This window comes from Helianthus annuus, chromosome 8 (genome assembly GCF_002127325.2).
Source record: "Helianthus annuus cultivar XRQ/B chromosome 8, HanXRQr2.0-SUNRISE, whole genome shotgun sequence".
Lineage (NCBI taxonomy): Eukaryota > Viridiplantae > Streptophyta > Magnoliopsida > Asterales > Asteraceae > Helianthus > Helianthus annuus.
In genome coordinates this window covers 52,746,622-52,769,060 of record NC_035440.2, presented here as the reverse complement: position 1 = coordinate 52,769,060, position 22,439 = coordinate 52,746,622, and the positions used below count along the sequence as shown (strand labels likewise).

Below are 22,439 nucleotides of genomic sequence, written 5' to 3'. Positions count from 1 at the left end.
ACTTATTCAACTAGGAAAGTAAAGAAAATAATAATAATTATGAATATATTAATATATTATAATAACTGTTCATTTCATTTGCATATAGTAATTAATTGCCAATGCGAATGAGGTAGTGGTAGCAAAAATGCATTAAATGGCATGTTGTTTCTTGTCGTCCAAAAAAAAAGAAAATTAATTGGCTATAAATATTTATAACCATGAGACTGTAACGTAGCAAAAATGCATTAAAATAGGTTTATCACGCTAGCCGTGTTGCGGCGAACTTCTTTTGTTATTTAATCTGTGTTTACATGTGTTTTAAAATCACTATGAGCACGTTGCATACGGAACCACTAACAAGAATAAAAAGAAAATGTAGAAAACTATAAAAAGTAATCAAAAGAAAATCAACCAAAAAAGTTGTATGTAAATGATGTTGTTCGTATGAAACCCGTGATGAGAGATGAGAAAATAATATTGGGTACCGGTACCGAACTTCCCGAACAAAAGAATGCTAAGTACCAATTCGGTACCGACTTTTAGCGTTTCTAGTACCGGTTCGCTACCGGTTTTTATAATTTTTTTTATAAATTCATAACATTTTTTTTCTAAAGAGGGCGTTGAAAATTTTCAAGAGGGTGCGGCCGCCCACCCACCATCATGGGTAGATCCGCCCCTGCCAATAGAGATTTTCTATTAAGGACTGCTTGTGTAGAATAAATAATAATTTAGCAAAGATGATATCATGATCGTTACGGGAAGGTCATGACAACCATTTTTATTTCAAAACAGAAAAAGTTTCATAGCAATTCAAATACGAACATATTATTTTTAGGCATTTTTTTGTGAAGCTTAACATTTTACACGATGATACTTAGGTGAGGTATATCGGAACAGCTAATAAGGGCTTCTCTCTTGGGGTAGTTAATCCAAATTTTTCTTTCATGTCCAACTCAGTTGGTGACATGCCATTTGGTAGCTCCCAATCAAACCAATGCACCATGTTAGAAACCACCAAGCCAATATTTAGTAATCCCAGATTCATTCCAGGACATCCTCTTCTTCCTATGCCAAATTGTATAAGCTTAAAATCATGTCCCCGAAAATCAATTTCGTTGTCAAGAAACCTCTCGGGAAGAAACTCATCCCAATTGTCGGACCAAACTTTCTGGTCACGTCCAAATGCCCAATAATTTACAAAAACTCTTGTTTTCTTTGGTATAGTGTAACCGTTGATCACGATGTCCTCCATAGATTGATGAGGAACCAAGAGTAGAGCTACCGGATAAAGCCGAAAAGTTTCCTTAACTACCATGTGTAGGTATCTTAACCTTGTCAAATCAGATTCTTCAACCATCATTTTATCTCCAACCATAGTTTTCAACTCTTTTTGTAGCTCCTTCATTACTCTAGGATGTTTAATAAGAACAGATAGAATCCATTCAATGGATGTTTTGGCAGTGTCAATGGCACCGGCTACCATATCTAGTCAATTGTATAGGATAGATTATCATGGGTGTTTGAATACTCTTGTTTTAGTGATAGCAATATGTCGATGAAGTCCACTTGATCACGATTTGGAGACTCGGATGCTTGATTGCGCTTTTCATGTTCGTCTATCAAAATCTCAAACATTTCATCAAGCTCCTTACTTAATGACTTAAAGCGTTTAGTCAAACCCTATGCATTTGCATCAAATAGTGGTGTTAAATTGGTCAAACACATGAACCCAAACATAACCCGTTTATCCGACGGTTGACATTATCACAATCTGTTTATTTCATAGTATATTTCATATGGTACTCTAAAACTAAAAGTTTATATCAAATAATCTAAATTTATTAACACAATTATGTCAAAACCATAAAACCTTTTTATAATTCTTATTTATGTTTTATGTTTATATTTTTGGCACAAAATAAACTATCAATATAGCATGTTTTTTTAGTTTTATTTAAATAAACGGATTTAAGGGGTTAACTACATACCAATGGGGTGGTGGTCCATTGGCAAAGACAAAGCCTTTAAACACCTTGAGAGAGGAAGGTCTTGGGTTCAAGTCCCACCGACGGCACGAATAAAAGAAATTTACGGTTCAAAAAAAAAAAAACTACATGTGCTTGTGGGTCAACCCGAAACTCTCAAAATAGTGGGTTAGATTAAATCCAAACCTACCAATTTCATGTTTGGTTCAATCATATCGTGTCATTCACAAACAAGATTATGTTAGGTCCTTGAGATTACCTGAAGATCAAACGGAGCCAACATAGGCACATAATCAGCCAAATTGAATATACCCGTTGCTTCCACGCTCTTATCAATAACAGTCTTGAAAACAAACCTCTCATCATTTTTCTTGCCAAACAACATCCTACACACCATCCCTTCGATCACCGAACTTACTGTCTCACTCAAGTTCACCACCTTACGCGCGTTTGCCGCAGCTTTCATCTCCTCCACCATCAGCCCAATCTCCTCTCTTCTCATCCCAGCAAAACCATTAAGTTTCGTAGCACTCAGCAACTCCATTGTGCAAAACTTTCTTACACTCCGCCAATACGGCCCGTATTCTGAAAAAGTCATGCCCTTGTTGTCATAAGATAGATACTTTGCAGCTTGGATTTGAGGACGAGAAGCAAAGACGATGTCATGGGTCCCTAGGAAGAGTTTAGCGGCATCTGGTGACGAGACTATCACAAACTGAACCGAGCCAAGACGGACCGACATGATGGGACCGTACTTTTGGGATAGCTTATGTAGGGAACGGTGTGGGAGGCTTCCTAATAAGTGGAGGCTTCCGATGACCGGTAACGGAACCGGGCCAGGTGGTAGGGTTTTGTGGCGAAGATGGGTGGACCACCAACGCCAGAAAAAGATACCGGTGAGTACTAGAAGGAGCACTGCAACTGTAGTAGGATACATAGTAGTGTTTTAGCAACTAATTGACCTGATACACATTTTGTAATATCTTCATTGCTATTTGTAAGCAACATTTTCTTGATATCTCCCTAACATATTATTAACGAAACCCCCGTTTGTTTCTATCACTTGTCTTTTCTTGTGACCTACATATTATTATACTAGTGAGGAACCCGCGCGTTGCGGCGGACTTGATAATACGGGTCGAGAACATAATTCGATAAGAAAAATTATACAAAATAAGTTGTGTACACATATGAAAGATTTGACCCCTTAAGAATTTCAACCAATTGATGAATAGAACGATTTGGGTCATGTTCTATCATTAACCAATCAAACGACCAACATGTTAAATCAATATTATACATATTAAACGAAAGTTGTGATGAACAGTGCTGAAAATTTGATTTTAATTAAATTATAATATAACTATAAATAGTCAATGACTTCTAACTTAATTGGTAGGAGTATATGGGTTTTCTTTAAGACTCAAAGTTTAATTTTCACTTTGTGTAAAAAAAAGTGAGATATTGGTGGGCAGTGATAGGAGACCCTGAGAAAACTGGGTTCGCACCTTGAGCCAAACGGGTTTTACCGGTAATTCACCATCGTGCCTACGGGCGTGTGGGTTACCCTTCAAATTTGAGTTTAATTAAATTATAAATAACTAATGAACTCTAGCTCAAGTGGTAGGAGTATTTGGGTTCTTCTTTGAAAACTCAAGTTCAATTCCCACTTGGTGCAAAAAAGAGTGAGGCATTGGTGGGTAGTGATAGGAGACCCAGGGAAACATGGGTTCGATCTTTGAGCCAAACGGGTTTTACCGGTAATTCACCATCGTGCCTACGGCGAGTGGATTACCGGGTTTTCCCCGGAATTGGTGGTGGACGACCCGGGTTACTCTCGGAGTACTCCGTTTGTCCGGTGGGTACCTCGAGAGTGCTCAGGATTTGATTTGTTGGCTGTTAAAAAAAATTAAATTATGAATAAGTCTTTATGAAACCATTATATTGTAAATAAGTCTTTATGAAATCTTTATAGGGTTGGACCGCTTTGGTCAAACACTATTTATTTAAAAAATTGAGCCTTTCAAACGTAAAAAGATATTTGAGATTTACCATCAATACAATATTTATGAGATAATTAACCTAAAATGGTTTCTAAATATTTAGTTCTTCTATTTAAAATAAAAACAAACTCATATTTTTTGGTTTCCGGTTTTGATAATATTTATATAATTTCTTTTGCGAAAAGAAATCTGTTATCTACACCGATACTATAATTAACCAATACCATCCAAACAACTGTTTTTATTATTTCAGTTGATGTAAAACAGGTGTATATTGTTATACCGAGTGCATGTATCATATGGGTATTGTATCGAGCCGAACCGATATCAGTCGAATACCAATGGTAACATAACGCCGCAACGCGGCGGGCATATCCCCTAGTTTAGCTTAAAAAGAAGTGGGTCAATAGTGTGCATCTTTAGTGCATAAAACCTCTAAAATCATTTTATACAAAAACTAAATTATTATAGATAACATAAATTTTGTAACCATATTTGACATGCCGACCCAGCCCCATTCAACGCGTCCCAAAGAGCTACCGCTATTTACCTGTTACCTGAGCCTCCTCACCAATCCATTTTGCCACTTGAAAAACTTATCATGAACATTAATGGTTGGCATACCTTGTTAGAGGTATAGGCACTGTCTAGCATAATAATCAGCCGACACTAAGCAGCATTTATAGTTTCGGTCAACTGCCCTGTTTCATCTTATCACTTACATCATCCAGATTCCTTGGGCTCTCCAAGCTTTGTGACTCGACACCATTCTAAATATAAGATGAATGAAGATTGAGGTTCAGCTTCCTATTTTAAAACCAGGTCAACACTCAACATACATGATATAGATACCTACTATGGTAAATCCTCACTGCTTAATGCACATCCAAAAAACTTATCAATTATTATACATCTACTCCAAAAAAAAAAATAGAACTATTACGCTAAAATCCTTTAAAAATTAGGAAAAAATCCAAAGCATTTCTAAATAAAAGACGCTGACAAATGCAGAAAAGAACATGAAAGAAAAAGAAATTTACATTTCTGAGACATTTGCGAATAAATAGGACTCGGTTATGCTAATATGATTACTTCTGCCATCAGTAAAAGTGTTGAAAAGTTGATGACGTGTCAGCATGGCGAGAAGAATAATTCCCCTGCCACCTAAAGTAGAAAAGTGACGCAAGTCTTCAATTTTTGGGGCTTTAGGGGCATGGCTTGCAGAACCTTGGTTGTAACGTCTACCTCCTTTATGGCCTCCACTCCCGCCAAGGGGTGTAGTTTCTTTCACCAGCAGCAGGTTTCAAAAACTCGTTAATGCTGAGTGACTGCAAATACCAAAACAGACTCTTAACAAACGGACTAAAGGTTATGCTTTTGACCCATTTACACTTATCTATGGGTCTATATGTCAGTAACATGTCAAACAGATAAAACAATATATAAATAAACTAACAAAGGGTGAAACAAGTAAAATTATCATAAAGTTTATTTTGCTAGCATAACACCGGCCCATATTGATTTGATTTAGAGAAAAAAATGTTATTATCATAATTAATATATAGTTTGTGCTTTTGGTCAACTCGGCTTGAAAAGTTTTCAACCATACATGATAATAATTGTTTTGACAAATTACCCATAAGACATGCCACATAAGAATTAGGATGCCAATAAGGTTATGTTATGCCTATTTTCTTTTGGTTAAATACTAAAAATGAGGCGCCTCTTGGTGAAACAGATGTTGATGGAACAACTATGAACCACCATAATAAGATCTGTTACTTAGTGATTCACATATCAATAACCATATGAAAGAGAACAAGCACGTATAGAAGTAGAAATACTACTTTACAACTTTCAAGTATAAAGTCCATCTGTGTGTGCAAGGCTCCTATGAACCTATCGCCTCGGCGCGCTTCGCACTTGTTATCGAGTTTTCACTACGGTGAGAGAATTTTCTCGAACAAGTCCAATCCAGATCTACAAGACTAAATCTCATGACATATTCAGACTGTTCAAGTTTTTATAACCTCCTAGATTGTTCAACTAAATAAAGATGGATAGATACTTTTCATATATTTCAATAATCATATACTCTTGACATGTTTCTTTTTGGCTTGTATTTTAGTTTTATGATTTGACCTGTTTGAGACAAAGAAAAATCCAGTTCGACCTTTTACAAGTAAACAAATTAAAACTGCCTATTTTTAAGTTGATAAAAGAAACCACAACATACCAAACTTTGTCAATCGTCTGACCCCACCCATGAATTCTTTTGCAAAATTTCCTATGAAGTTGGAACAAAGCATACCCGGGAAAAAAACGCCAAGAATTGGACACTACCGTTCTTCCAGTTAACAACTTGTTTGATCATCCGTTGAAACCGCCTTCCCCTCCACCTGTCCCAAATTCGTTAAATTCCAAAACTTTTCACAAATGCATGATCAGTGCAATCAAAGATTCATCTAATTTTGAAAAATCTAATCTTTAAACAGATCTTAGTACCTATAATTAAAACAGAACATAACAACTCACATCGCTACCATCTATGATATGCTTATCTTTCACAACTCTTTCAGCAACCACCGGGTCAGCGAAAACCACAAATCCGAACCCACAAGCAACCTGGATGACAATAGAAACATGCATGAACCTAGTGAAATTAATTAAAAAAAAACCTCAATAACCAATTTTACTTTGAATCACAAAAAAAGGTCCCAGTATAGAAACATAATCAAAACATAATCTTCAACCACCAAAATTCCAACAATAAAATCAGTAAAAAACAAAATATTACCTACAGAGACACCAATATCAGTATCAGCAACCTGATTTTTCCTAAGCTTCCTCTCGAGATGCGCCGCTATCCATATCGTCCCTAACGGACCCTTTTTTGCTAATATAAACTGCGAATAAAACATCTTCCTTCGCAATTTTATACACACCTCTCACAAACCCTAGAATCCTCAACAGCTACACTAACTTATAAAAATCCCCAATTTCCGTGCAAAATTGTTACTTTCGCTTCAATCAAGACCTAATTCTGGATTCTGGTAACCCATTTTTACATCCATAAAGAGAATGCTAGTAGATCAAGCTGTGTTTACAAACCAAAAAAAAAAAAATTCACCATACAAAAAAAAAAAGAGAGAAAGACAAATCTTTTCATGTCAATAAAAAATCATTTTCTTGTCGATTTGATCCAAAATCAATAACTATTTCTCTTTGATCAATGAAGCAAGTGGCCAATTATGAAAAAACACACACACGTATTCTCAAAGAAGACAGGCATGAAGATTACATGTATCAACCTGAAAAAGCAACAGTGAACACAAAGAAAGTTGAAGATGGAAGTCACCGATACATAAATACGTATATATAACGGAATAACTCACCGGAACCATCCGACGGCGGCTAGGGCTTCTGCCATCTCCCTTCTCCCCGATTCACCCACAGGACCTGTCTTTAATGTGTGTTCGAATGGCAATCATCACCTGAGTCTTGGTTGCGTTCCACCAAAAACTGAGCGCCACTACATGAACTTCCAAACCGATATCATAGACAGAGGGGAGGCGTACATCAAGAAGAAAGAATATAGAGAGGGCTGAGAGAAGACCGATAGTTGAGCGATTGAGTTGTAGAATTGAATAGCGAGGTAATTAAAGGAGGAGGTTGTGTCGATTAGGGTCTTGAGGTCAGGGAAGGGTTTTTAGTGTGTGAGAATGACTCTTTTATCCTTCGAGTGTCTTAAAAAGTTTAGTGAAAATACAAGTTCAACCCCTCTAAAAAGGCTTCATTTTCTTGTACATATTGTTGTAATGTTTGTACGCATGTAAAATTACGTTTATGTACATCACTTCTCCTTTTTATAATAGTATAGATTATTACATGTCTTTTCTTTTGACCAACATATTTAATAAGAAAATTAATTGCCAATTATTATATCATTACATGTCTCTTCTTCTGACCAACATATTTAATAAGAAAATTAATTGCCAATCAGGTACTGGAAGAGTGATTGGGGAAAACTTGATGTTCCTTGTGACCCAGGTTCGATTCCTACTCTCACCATTATTTTCTGCGGCATCCAGGTGAAAGGCGAATACGGGTGTCCCTGGTTCGTCTTGGATGAGAGGCGAGGTTTTACCCGATTATTCCAATGTCGTGCCTTCGGGCAGGTGCATGTCGGGTTTTCACGCATCTCGAAGAGCCAAGGGGCTGGCGGCGGTCGAGTAGTCGACCTTGTCCACAACGTCCGGTATCACAGTAGTTAGGAGGTCGTTCCTCGTTAAAAAAAATTAAAGAAATTTAATTGGCTATAAATATTTATAAATTATAACCATGAGACTTTAATGTAGCAAAAATGCATTAAATGCCATCAATGAATTTTTAAATTTAAGTAGAGGAAAGTTATTCATAATTATGACTCTACCTCAATCTCAGCGTTTCATCCTCAAATTGGTTCTTTGGTTGTAAAATATCCGAAAGTTTCACCAAGCCATTAATTGGTCATAGGGGTGGTTGTTTACCTCTTAACAGGGGCTGTTTATTTACCACTTAATGAGGCTTTTATTGGTTCAAACCTCTTACTGGTTCAACACTTAATGGTTTAGACTGTTTGTTTCACGAGCAGATGTCTGAATGGTTCAGGCATTTGCCTCTGAATGGTTAAGATTTATATAGAGTCTGAATGGTTAAGACCTCTGATCTGAATTGGTTAGACATTTGCCTCTGAACGGTTAAGCATTATACAGGCTCTTAATGGTTCAGATCTCTTACTGATTCAGCACTTAATGGTTCAGACCTTTTACTGGTTCAGCACTTAACCATTCAGATGTTGCCAAACAGCCCCTTAAACGGCTCGCTTATCCATCCATCAATATATATTACAAATCATCCCAAAAAAAAAAACGAACACCATCATTCACCCCTCTCTCCCCTAGCGGCCTTCCTACTACAGGAAAACAGAGTTATACCGACGACAATTGTCGCCGCTAAAAGTGTCATTTGTCGCCAGTAAAAGTAAAAAAAATTCCATTGGATTGCTATTCCCAGTTTTACTGCTATTTCCAGTTTTCCAAAAACATACCAAACCATTAACATATATATATATATAGAGTGGGGATCCTACGGAAAGTGTGTTTTTCCTAAAAAGTGTAAAAAGTCATAAAACACAATAATTTCAGGCTTAAAACACACCTAAACCTCACAAATAATAGAATGAATATTACTAAAACACCATATTCAAACTCTAATAGTCCATAAAAACTTCAAACACACCATCGTAGAACTATGAATATAAAACACACAATGTTAAACAACATAAAACACACCCACATACATGATGTTTTAGTAATCTTCATCATATTATTTGTGGGTTTTTGGTGTGTTTTATGGTTGACATTACGGTGTTTTATGACTTTTTACACTTTTTAGGAAATTTGGACTTTCTGGCCAACTCCTATATATATATATATAGTATAGGGTAAGGTTCATGCGAGAACCACCTTTATTGCGAGAACCACGATAACCAATGTGAACACAACCAAAAATAACTAAAAAAAACCTAACCCCCACCCCCACCCAAAAAAAAAAAAAAAAAAAACCCTAAACCCCCCAACCCCCCCCCCCCAAGCTAAATGCTAAAAACAAAACCCCCCAAAAAACCTAAAAAAAAACCGAACCCCAAGCCCCCCCCCCCACCCAAGCTAAAATGCTAAAAACTAAACCCTCCAAAAACCTAAAAAAATCAAAAAAAAACACACAAAATTTTTTTTTTTAATATTTTTTACATTAAAATCGCTACTTTTAGTAGCAAAAAAAAAATTTTAAAAAATTGTTAACGAAATCCAGCGATTTTTTTATAAAAAAATATTTAAAAAGAATTGTGTGTTTTTTTGCTATTTTTAGATATTTTTTGTTGTGTTCACATTGGTTCTCGCGATTCTCGCAATAAAGGGTGGTTCCTAACGAATCCTTCTCCAATAGGCTGAACAGAAGGTCGGTGGTGTGCCAAGGGATGAGTTGCAAGTGAACCAAGCAATCCTATTTATAGGCTGAACAGAAGCTCGGGCACGGCCCCGTGTCCATCCTCCTCTCTTTCTTCATTAATTGCAGTTTGTCTGCATTAGTTGACTACGCCCCCGTGTCCGCTAAGCACGACCCCGTGTGCAGAAGCATATCTGTACTATCAAGATCTGCCTAGATTTCGCGAATCTTATAGTTAACCACGACTCCGTGTCCGCTGAGTACGGCCCCGTGGTGGGCGATGGAAGCTTCTACAACTTTGTCTTTTCTGCTGACACTTGGGCACGCCCCCGTGCTCACTGAGCACGGGGCGTCTTCAGCCTTCTGTTCTCTTGTTTTGCTTGGGAAGATGCTGTCGGGAGGCCGGGCATGCCACGTTTGTTCCTTTTCTTGTATTTGTGTTAGATTTAGCTGCCTTTTTGCTTTTTTTGTTTATTTGAGCTCATTTAATCCTGAAAATACAAAAGGAAGACAAAAGCACACTTTTTCCAAAATTAGTACTAAAAAAGGGTTAGTTTTATGCCACAATTGATGTAATTTATATGTTGCATTTTGTGCACATCACTATGCAACTATGGTCACTAATCATGCTTGGTCGGATCCTAATGATCGACCAAACGGGTCGAGTTCGAAAGTCTAAGCGGTGGTTTAGACCGCTTGACTTACGACTCTAAACAAGCACTAAACTTAAACTGACGAGCTAAACATGTTGAAACATGTTTAACTAAGTTAGAAAACAGGTTTTGATATCAAAACAAAGTGTTTTGATACCCAAGAGTAGTTTGGTTGCAAAATACGCATAAATACGCATTTTGACCGAAACTACGACTCGTCACTACGCCTAGTCAACGTGGTAATCAGTAGGTATAGTCACAAGGGACTATAACCATCGTGATTACGCTCATGTTGCAAAGTTCAAAAGAACTTTGTGTTGACCAAAGACTGGTCAAAGCAGAAAGTCAAACACTGTTTGACTTTCACGCTTGAAAAGCACTAAAAGAACGAAAGAAGGTTACAAAGGGTCCATGCTAGGGAGAACTTGATCTATAACACTTAGGTATGAAGCAAAGGCTTCAACTTAGAGCATTAATTAGATCAAGGGTGCAAAAAAATGAAAGAGGGCATGGGTATATATAGTTTTCGGTAAACCGTTAGGATCATGTCTTGCGAAGGAGGGATCAATCTTGGCCATCTAAGTGGGCTAATGGTTTTAGAATACCATGGACATGAAATACTATCAAAATCCAGTAGATGGTATCCCAAAACAAGTGTTAAAACCATCAAAAACAAGCCCCAAGTCCAGATTCAATGTTTCTGACCTGGGCTGCTATTGCGCCCCGCGTAAGATACAGAGCAGGCTTACGCGCCCCGCCTGGTACCTTTGACAGAATTACACTTTTGGTCCATGCAGCCTAGAAACTTGGTTTTCGTTGCATTTTTGACACATTTAAGCCCCGTTAACCCCATTTCAAGGCTCTAAAATGAGGTTAAAGTATAGGGAACTTAAAATGTGCTCAAAAACATCTCGTATGTCGGTTCGTTTGGTTGTACGATTGCGTTATTCGGTTAATTACGACGGAAGTCGTAACGAACGCGTGAACAATCCAAATTGCGCGACGAATGGAATTTTATCATGCCAATCACTAAAATAAAATATTTTAATGATTACATAAATTTTTGGATGTTCAGATATATTCAGAACATAAGATATGCGCGAAAATGCAAACTTATGCACTTTTTGACGCTTTTAGTCCCTATTGATTAAATAAGTTTATTTTAGCATACCGAACCCCTCAAAACCTATTTCTAAGCTATGTAAAGGATATTTATGGTATGTTTAACTTATGATCAAGTTCCAGAATGTTCGTTACTATACAAATCGGTATAGTTTCGCAGTTTGACATAAATAGTCCCTGCGATCGAACAAACTTGTTATCGACACACCAAACCATCTAAAACTTATTTCTAAGTGATGTGAAGGTTATTTTAAGGTATGTTAAGCCTATGTCACTATTCCGGAGTGTTTGTTGCACTAAACTGACTGCGTTTACGCGCCAGTTTGCGTATAACTTTCTAGAAAGCAATTTAAAGCTTGAAATCGGAATCGAATCAAATCGTAAAATCACAAAACACAAATACACAGATAATAACACCAAAACACATTGTTTTATTAATAATTAACATTTTTTTACATTGTACATCGATTACAGAGCACAGCTGTCACACCTAGCAAGTGCAAGTATAATAGGCTTGCATGGGTTAGTAAAGAAACGCATTATCTGCATGAAAATAAGGTTAATAATCTAACTTTTACATACCCATTTGACTCGTTAGAAATGAAAAATAACAGAATTGACCCATCAATCACAAGTAAATGGGTCAAAATTGGCACATATAATTTGAATAACCAACAAAGTAGGAAGGTACAATGTTTATTGGAGCGTCAGATTGCCTGCACATAACCCATGGTACACCAGCTCCAAGTCCAACAACCATATTTGCAGCTCATTTTACATAGTCCTTTCCTTTTTTGCCGGCATATATCCATACATGTACAACCGTATTTTCAGCCCTGTACATGCATATTTCACAGCCTTGTACGGCTAGGGATAAGTGTAATACCGGTACCGAAAATCATCAACACTGGGTACCGGTAGCGAAAATGTTCGGTAATAAGAGTCCAACTTGTAAAGGTAATAACAACCCAACTCAAGACATTCTAACTCAAGAGATTGGACATTTTCTAACTCAAGCAACTTAACAACAACAACGCAATAACCTGCCCTTTCTTAATTGACATTCTTACTCAAGAATTTTGTAAAGATAAACCTAACGAGCTACAATCAGAGACAAAGTTGTAAAGATTTCCATGTGGTGCGCCTGTAAGACTTATTATAATGGGTAAGACTTTACACATAATTACTCAAAGTTTTCACAAGAGTGAAGGAGTCCCTTTCTGTAAAGAGCTATGATGGATTATCGAATTTGTAAATAATCAATTGTCAGGAATATAATGATGGGAACCACACATTTACCATTTCAATAAGTGAAAACTAACTAAGCTGAAAAAATAACCTCATTTTTGGCTGAAATATCTCTTCCTTCACCTTATACTGGCCTCAAAGAAAGTTCTAGGTAGTCACATGGAGTTATTTTCCTGTTATCCTCCACCAAATTCATATAGAAATCTTGCAAGTTAAAACATTATAGTAAGCAAAATGCTTGTCTTGAGAGAGCGTATTTCTGATCAACCAATCAGTCTGACTCATTTGAACTCACAATAAAATGCCTGTTTCGACCCATACCAAATTACCCCCTCTAGAGTCCACATATCAATTAAATAAAAGAACAACTAGAATATACCCTTAAAATCCAAACAAAGATAGAAAAGAACTGTTCAAGCTCAGAAGCAATGGTTTTCCCCCAAAGCTCTGACCCGAATGTACCCATAAACGCCCTCATTCTACTTATTAAATAAACCCTAAATTCAGATGAACACAAGGTTTGATAAAGTAAATTTAAAAAACACCCATGGGCTATCAGCTAGGTGACGACGGTGGACCAAATCGTCGGAAGGCTGGTGGATTTGTTTTCCATTCAATAGGATTTCAATAAATTCAAAACAACAATAATTAATTTGTATTATCAAGACCAACAATTACTTTCACTTTTCAACTTCCTATTTATGGTTCAAAAATTATATCCATCTACCACCTGCAACTAAATATTCACTCAAATACATAAATCAAACACTTCAACCTAATTCCAATTGCTAAAAAACAAAGATGAAATTTTAAACTAACCTTAAGGGGGTTCGTCCGATGGTGGTCCTGTGGCGTTTTGAAGGTTGGTGGGGTGTTCGGTAGTGGCAGAATACAGTGGTGAGATTGGTGGTGATTGTGGGTTACAATTGTGAATACGTACGGTGGTGAGATTGTAGCTGGTAGTGTGATTTTTGAGGCTAGTACTATTTTGCAAATGTGAATTTAGGGGAGACTGGGCAAAAGTAACATTGGGGAGGGAGGGTAAAACCCCGCCTTTTCTGATAAAACCTTAGAAATTGATCACACACCACATCAACGATCAGTATTAACCCCAACCACATGCACACGGATCCAAGGTCAGGTCGCCGCTAAAACTCGAGATCGCCACTAATAGAGTCGCCCCTAATACTCACATTTCTTGTAGTGTGCGAGTTGGAAAGGCAACGCAAAACCAAATTGTTCGAGGACATATCTCCATACAATGCCATCTCGTACTGTGTCTTAAGTAGGCTAAGCATTCTAGTCATTCACCCTGTTTCGCAAACCAAATCATGGAAATATGAGTCTTTGCTAGAGCATTATAGCATTTGTAAAATATAACATTGTGTCTTTAAGGTACAAACTCTATAAAAACTTACGTGTATAGATTTGGGTTTCCGCTACCTCGTTGTCGGAAATTTAAAGTCATTTTATATGCTCTCGTGACCTACAAAATTATGTGGTATTATACGTGTGTGTAGTTATATTATGTTTAATAAATTAGAATATGACGTACGGAACTACTGATTATGTCGCACCGAAAAGGTGACGCACTGAAAAACCGAATTACCGAATGTGGTTATGTGATACTGTTTTTATGTTCATTAGGTTATAGGATTATTCAGGAAGACTCGGGAATGGACTCAAGATTCGAGATTTAAAGATTTTTCTTAAAACTCAATAAATGATGTTTTGATTATTGTAATCAGTTGTAATGTTTTTATGTGTATTGATTTCCGATTACCATTATAGTGACACGTCAGCTCTAGCATGGGTGAGGTGCTACACCATTACTTTCTAAACACACATAAGTATTCTCACACCGAATTGTGATCACGGGTGAAATTCATTCTGCCTATGGCGAGGCACACGACTATTGGCTTTTATTAGACCATAACAATAGTATAAGGTATAAGTTGTATCATCCTGCTCCTACAAAATTGTAACCCTACTTAATTAAAAATCCAATACAATCATCTTTCTTGGTCTCAGAACTTAGGTCACAACCTACCAGAAAAACGTCATCGGTGGGGCGGACGTCGCTGCTGCTCCGCCCAACTAGGGTTGTCCAAAAAGCTTGCAACTCGGAGCTCGCTCGAATTTAGCTTGGAAAAAGCACGCTCAATATGGCTCGTTTTGAAACTGAGCCGAGCCTGTCACACCCTTAAATTCCACATGCAGAGTTCTACCGCAAGGCATGTGACAAGCCATGATCACAGTCATTAGTCATTTTGAACGACCACTATATGGGTTTAAAAAAATATTTTTCCTGTTTGCTCATTCACGAGAAAATACTGTTTATACAAATTAGTTGCGAAAGCGTAAACAACTACAAAATCATAAAAGCTAATGTAGTTTAAAGTTGTGTCTAAATATTTGATGGAAACAATGCGACTCCAAAATGCATCCTAGTCCTGATGTGTGCTACCTTAGCAACCTGAGAAAGACATGCAAGAACAAGTGTCAGCACAAAATGATGAGTGAGTTCACATGTTTTTTATTATCATTATAAAAAGTTGTTGTTTCCCAAAGGTTTTCCACTGTTTCAAACCTGAAATAGTAAGTTGAAGTGTTTACCAGTTACTTGTTATATTTATACGTAGCTAACCTATGTTACGTCACGAAAGAGTTCAAAACCGAAGCTGACTGTTGTTGCCTCTGAATGCCAGGTCTATCACTGACCATGGCGAGAAGTTAGGCCAATTCTAAACCCGTTTACCATTACCAGTCTAGCTAGCGCGACTAGCTCGAGTGGGGCTTGTCGGGCCCAATAGTACTACTCAAAATTCCCCCGCTATCCACCCAATACTAACGGTCCGAGGTTTGTAAGGACTTTATGTAATAAATGCTACTTTGTGACCATAACTAATACAACAAAAACCTTAATAGTTGTGACGTTACCCTACCGTAACATTATGACATTACTTTACCGTAATGTAGCGCATGCTTTCTCCCCCTGTGTTTTTAAAACATTTAAAAGAGTAGGGGCCGTGAACTCACCTGGTGTGCAAAGCATACTATTCCATGTCGTAAAGAAAGACAAGCAATCCCTAATGCTTGAGATATCCAACCTTCCGTGCCCTACTACAAGCAAAAGACTCCTTAAGGACTAACAGGAAAAATCCCTAGTTTCACAACTTGGTTACAAAGATAGTCAACCCAACTACCTGACCTCGATCGAAACGCCATTCGATCTAAAATGACTAACTTGACAAACCGATAGTGATTTAGTTTGGTTTCTCGCGAATGAATTTATATAAATTAAAATATGTAAATATAAAAAAATATTCGAATCATGTAAATAATACTTATCGTATAAATTTCATGTTGGATTTATAAAGCGAACATGCAATTTAGTCTCGAGTCATAGCTCATTTTGTAAAACGAATAAAATGTAAATATATAACATTATATATTTATTGTGAGGAAATGTATTTCAAGAATGTAATTCATATCTATATATCTATATGTACATATATATATATATATAGATATATGTATATATATATATGCATATACATACTTCAAAATAACTTCCTATGATTTAAAAGAAATTTCATGTTCTCGTTATAGGTTAATCTTTGTTGATCCAAGTCTTTCAATCATATTCGTGTGCTTATCTTCAAGAATCCTCAACGCAAAATTGAGTCGCAAACGCAACCACTCGTGATCTCGAGACTCCACCAACTTTCCTCGCGGTCTAAGTGTACTTCCTACGCAAAAGTGTGAGTATGCTCGATCCCATTTTTTCGCTTTAACGCTTTGGGTGCAACATGTATTCCATATAAAATCCCGCAACACTTAAAACTTGTATTTATCACACTCTATCCACATTTAAACATGAAACATTTTGATGCTTGTTAATCTCATATGCTATGTAAACTTTTCGTGTCTATATGCTCATTAACTTCGATCAAACCTACCTTAACAATTATAGCGCTATAGGATTAACGCACCGCCCTTGAGTCCTGGGGTTTGTTAAGTCAAACACGTTAACCTCCCTTGAGTCTTGGGGACATGCAAAATTGCGTTGGAAACTTTGGTTTGAACATATAACTTACATCGTTTCAGCATATTAATAACTTGTATTATGTTATTCATGTTGGATATGAGCACATTTAAACATTTTATCCTATTTATGCTATGTATCAAACTTATATACTCACCAACATTTTTGTTGATCATTATTTTAATACATGTTGCAGGTTGATAGACGAAGTGATCAAGAAAATAAGCTAGGATGAACTTAGAAACCCATCTTAGAATTAAACAATGCTTTGATTATGTTTGAAAAAATTTTGATTATGTTTGAATCTTGTATGACATTTTAGTATTGTTATGAAATTTGATTAAAATTTTATTGTCACAATAGTGTTATGATGTTTTGAGCGATTTGTTCGTCTCATCCCGATGTTTCCGCCATCAGTTGGGGTGTGACAGATTAGTATTAGAGCCATAACTATAGGGAATTAGGAAAAGTAGGAATGCTTTTACCTAGTCTATAGTTTAGGAGCTTTATCCTTATGTGTTGTTTAAAACTACTTACATTCTCTCTTATTTGCTTCTCTCTATTCTCTTTGGTCATTTAATATACATGCCTTTCCTAAGGCTAACACAATACACACTTGGAGACTTTGAAGACACTCTTGTAACACAATCGAAACGACTCACCAAAATAGGGGTGATTCCCACATTTGGTGAAGAATTTCACTCAGCTATACTTTGTATTTTGGCATGAAATCTACCCTCAAGTTAGGAGTGATATCCAAATCTTGAAGGAAATTTCCATATCATATTCTAGTGGACCATTATCTTTTGATAAGTACCAACCACATTAGGGCACGATGTTATTAAGTTAGAGGTGAAACTCATATCTTGATAACTAGTCCCACTCTTCGATTTTCAATCTCGCCAAAGTTTTGATTTTTCCCAATTGATTAAGGACGTGTAGTAACTGGAAGGAAAAATATCGTTAGTCACTTCTCGATGAGAGTATTTGTCTATTAGGCCAAAGCACGTTTCCTTAATTCGAAAAGGACTTCGATTTACTTTGGAATAGTCTTATGTTACGTTCCGTAACAATCCAATTTTTACGTTAAATATCTTTATGCTATCTCAATTTTAACATGTTTTACATTTGTATGATATATCATTTCAATCTTGGAGGCACCATACGATTCAAACTTTCCCTTTTCTAAATTCGAAATTTATTTCATAACAATCTAATACATGCATGCTAATACGTTATACTTGATTCATGTTTTCGGGTGATTCTTATGTGATAAACTTGTCATTAACTTCCTACGAAGCCTCACCTTAACATGTATAGCACTAGGCGTAGTGCTATAGGAGTAGCGCACCACCCGTATTCTAGAGGTCATGTTAGGTCATTCAAATGTGGTACACGATGGGTTAACCTGTTTATTCACATGCCGGTAATGCGTTAATCTTGTTAACTAAGTATGTCATGTGAATTGTTCTAAATTTTTATGCTACTACTCATATTCCCAAAAATGGAAGCCTTATCATCAAGGTAGGAGTGGTTTCCTTACCTTGACGATTAGCTCCGCTCACTTTTCAACTTCACCAATGAGCTAGGGGTAATTTCCTTACCTCGGTGATCGTTACCAACTCTTTTTCTTCTTTCTCAAAGAAACTTTATCATGCCAACCATACGGTCAAGTTTTTAATCCTTCATCATTTTTGTCAACAACTTTTACTTACACATTTTCAATACCCTTCACATTTCAAAATTTCAATTTTAGCCAAACATTTTAGCAAAAATGCCATCTTTTCAAAAGTCTTCCTCTTAGATTTCGAGGACGAAATCTCCTAAAGTAGGGGAGACTGTAACATCTGTCAAAATGGGCTTCCAAAATCCGACGTTTTGAAATCCAAATCCTAAATTTTGAACCTTGATAATTTTTTTCGCTAAATAAACAAACATTGAAGGATTTATCCGAATCCAATTATCAATTTAGTTTTTATTTATTTATTTAAATAAGTTAAGTTAATTAATATTGCAATATAATTTTTTTTGTTTTGTTTTGTTGAAGCAGCAAACTGTTTTCATCATATACCATCTTTTAAGACAATAAAACCAAAGTATATGCATTATTATTATTATTTATCACTTGTTTTAAAACATATAATAAAACCGTTTATTTAAAGAATTTTTCTTTTTATAATAACAAAATTTGTTATCTAAAAATAATCAAATTAATTATTTTAAAAATCAATTTCTAAATTAACTTCCTACGATTTAAGAGAAATTCCACGTTCTCGTTATAGGTTAATCTTCGTTGATCCAAGTCTTTCAATAACATTCGTGTGCTTATTGTAACACCCCATATTTCGAAAGTCAAAGTCAAGATTGAAGTCAAAGGGAGACAAGATTGCTAATTGTGATCTGTCGCTCCTTGCCCAATTTCTATTTTGACTTCTTTGACTTGTAGATAGTCTTTTATGCTTTTACGTTAGTTGTATTATGTGGAGTACTTGTTAATAATCGAAGTTTAATCGATATTTATCACATGTTTTATTGTTTTTATCGCTTATCGTAACGCAATCGCACTCGCAACTCGAATTATGCGTTCTGGTTATTGTACTTATGTGTGTGTGCCTTTTTATGTGTTACTTGTGCATGTTTATTTATGTTATGTGGTGGTGATTAGTCGAAATGCAATCGCAACTCAATCGCAATCGAATCGCAAACGCTAAACGCAAGTTAAATTAGGATGATTGTATGTTGATATAGTAGTTGGGATTAAAAGTAATTTGAATAGGAAACTCTATCGCATCGCAACGCTCAACACGCGAATCGAAATCGCAAAACTCGTCGCGCGAATCACTCCAATCGAGTGGCCAGCCGATCGAGCTGCCACCCGATCGAGGTGCCACTCGATCGAGCTGCCACCCGATTGGGTTGCCACCCAATCGACCAGCCACTTATTCCCCTTTCCATTTATGGAAACCCTATAAATACCCCATATGTCAACCTCACTTGATGTTGACAGCTCTTTCTCTCTACTCACTCGTTCCAGCCGCTATTTCTTCAGATCTCTCGCGATTTTTGTAAGTTTTCAACCTAAATCTTGTACTTTCTTGATCTACATGCACTCCTACACCTTTCTATCTTTTGAATCTTAACTTTTAACCGTGAAATCACTAAGATTTGAGTTATTTTAGGATGATGTCATCATGGTGTTCATATAAACTTCATGTTTTGGCTTCAATCCACCAAGAACAACTTAGATCTGAACGATTTCCACATAAATGAGCAAAGATCTTGCATAGATCAGAACATATTCACGGTGAAAAGGATTGAAAGATAGTTTTCCAACTTGCTTTCAACTCTTTTACACTCAATGCTCTCAAAACCGATAGAATCGGAGCTTGTTCTGATCTTCTACTCCTTCTTGTTGATGTGTTGGTTCAAGATCTGGATTCTATCCATGAGAATACTGATTTCGGGTTAAACATGAAACACCGTCTTGAACAGTTAACTGGTCGGACTAGGGTGGTTCCTGTCCGGTAGGGTCACTAAGTCTTGACGAGGTTTTTGTTGTGTTAGTGCAGTGATGTCTATCGCCTGCGTCAATCAGAACCGTAGCTAAAACTGTAGTAAAATAGGCTTTATATTGTAATTAATAGAGAAATAGGCAAGGTGGCAAACTTGTAAATAAGGGGAATCCCTTATAACCTTGTGCCTATAAATAGGAGCCTTAGGTTAAGAGTTAAAAACTTTTGCCACATTAGAGCTTGGAGAAGCTAGGTGCTTAGAGAGAGAAACTAGAGAGAGAAAGTGGCAAAACGTGATTCACGGAGCTTGTAATCGTTACATCATCAATGGAATCACGACATTAGTACGATCTCGTGTGTTCGGTCACGCACGTTCACGGATTCCGCACGTCGAACGTGTCGTTACGCAATCGAATCGGAGCGAAACCGGACCTAACAAGTGGTATCAGAGCAGGTGCTCGGTTGCGAAGATCAAACTCACAGATTCGTACAAGTTTTCAGCAAATTCAGAGCCAAAAACCTCCAGATTTGTCAAATTCTTCTTAACTTTCTTGTTCTTCACGTTTTTCTATGAATTTTACAAATTTGAACGGGTTTTTACGGTTCAAATTGGCTGAAATTTTGATATGTTGTGCGCATATATCTGATCTATAATCCTACAAATTTTCAGGTCAAAATTCCAAGCCGTTTGGGAGAAATCTGCGTTTTTGTGAATTTTTTTGCTGAAACCGTTCGTCAACTTGTTCATCAGTTCTTGTTCGATCGAACAGGCCACTCGTTCGAACAGGCCACTCGATCGAATAGGAAATTTCAATTCGTTCGAACAAGCCACTCGTTCGAACAAGCCGCTCGAACGAACAGCAATATTTTGGTTCGAATAGGACTTGATCGAACAGCAAAAGTATTTTGACTTGAAACAGGATTGTCTCTTGATCGGCTGGCATAGCCGATCGAACAGAAGTCTTAGGTGTCACTTGAATCGGCTGGTATAGCCGATCGAACAGCAGTTTTGGTTTTGTCTTGAATCGGTTAGGAAGTGTTATTCGATCGAACAGGATTTTGGATCGAACAGCTATTCGATCGAACAGAAAAGTTCTTTTGAAAGGATAGGAGCTTGGATCGAGGGAGCCACTCGATCGGCTAGCCTAACCGAACGGCTAGCCTAACCGAACGGCTAGCAAAGTTGCTTTGAATCGAACAGGAATAAGCTACTAACCGATCGGCTAGCCTAACCGAACGGCTAGCAAAGTTGCTTTGAATCGAACAGGATTTTGGATCGAACAGCTATTCGATCGAACAGGATTTTGGATCGAACAGCTATTCGATCGAACAGGATTTTGGATCGAACAGCTATTCGATCGAACAGGATTTTGGATCGAACAGCTATTCGATCGAACAGGATTTTGGATCGAACAGCTATTCGATCGAACAGGATTTTGGATCGAACAGCTATTCGATCGAACAGGATTTTGGCTCGAACAGCAACTCAATCGAACAGCAGGAATATTCCTAGCCGAACGGCTAGCTGCCTCGAACGGCTAGCAAAGTGCTTTGAATCGAACAGCAGCAAAAGTCGTTTCATCGAACAGCTGTTCGAACGGCTAGAAAGTTATTCACTCGAACAGCAAGTCATCTGACATTCATCATTGACTTGTTGACCTAGCCGAACGACTAGGACTCCTATTCGATTCACCGCCTTTAACATCCAATCGAATAGCACGTGTAACCTGAACGACTAGCATCACGTGAAACTTTTATCATAGTTCAAGAAACCATGTGACTTCGATGATTAACGGGCAAATCATGTTGAGTGCACCGACCCACTAACATTTAATACCCAATACATTTCTTTACTTGCACCGCCCAACAGGTGACCACCGATTCACCGACCCACCGCC

At 37.1% G+C, this 22,439-nt stretch overlaps 1 long non-coding RNA gene and 1 pseudogene across 5 annotated transcripts; both read right to left on the bottom strand.

The window, feature by feature from the left end:
• Window positions 1–757: 757 nt before the first annotated feature.
• Window positions 758–2,990, bottom strand: LOC110872893 (annotated as a pseudogene).
• Window positions 2,991–4,333: 1,343 nt separating this feature from the next.
• LOC110872892 lies at window positions 4,334–7,666 on the bottom strand. 5 transcript variants are annotated; one of them, XR_004864466.1, is made up of 7 exons: window positions 7,366–7,666; window positions 7,272–7,281; window positions 6,768–7,067; window positions 6,506–6,595; window positions 6,207–6,369; window positions 5,011–5,298; window positions 4,334–4,740 (listed from the first exon to the last, which is right to left on the bottom strand). It is a non-coding gene; the product is annotated as an uncharacterized LOC110872892 (long non-coding RNA). The 5 variants fall into 5 exon arrangements; XR_002554752.2 differs by lacking the exon at window positions 4,334–4,740 and having other exon boundaries at window positions 4,910–5,298; window positions 6,476–6,595; window positions 7,238–7,281; XR_004864463.1 differs by lacking the exon at window positions 4,334–4,740 and having other exon boundaries at window positions 4,910–5,298; window positions 6,476–6,595.
• Between the last annotated feature and the right edge of the window lie 14,773 nt (window positions 7,667–22,439).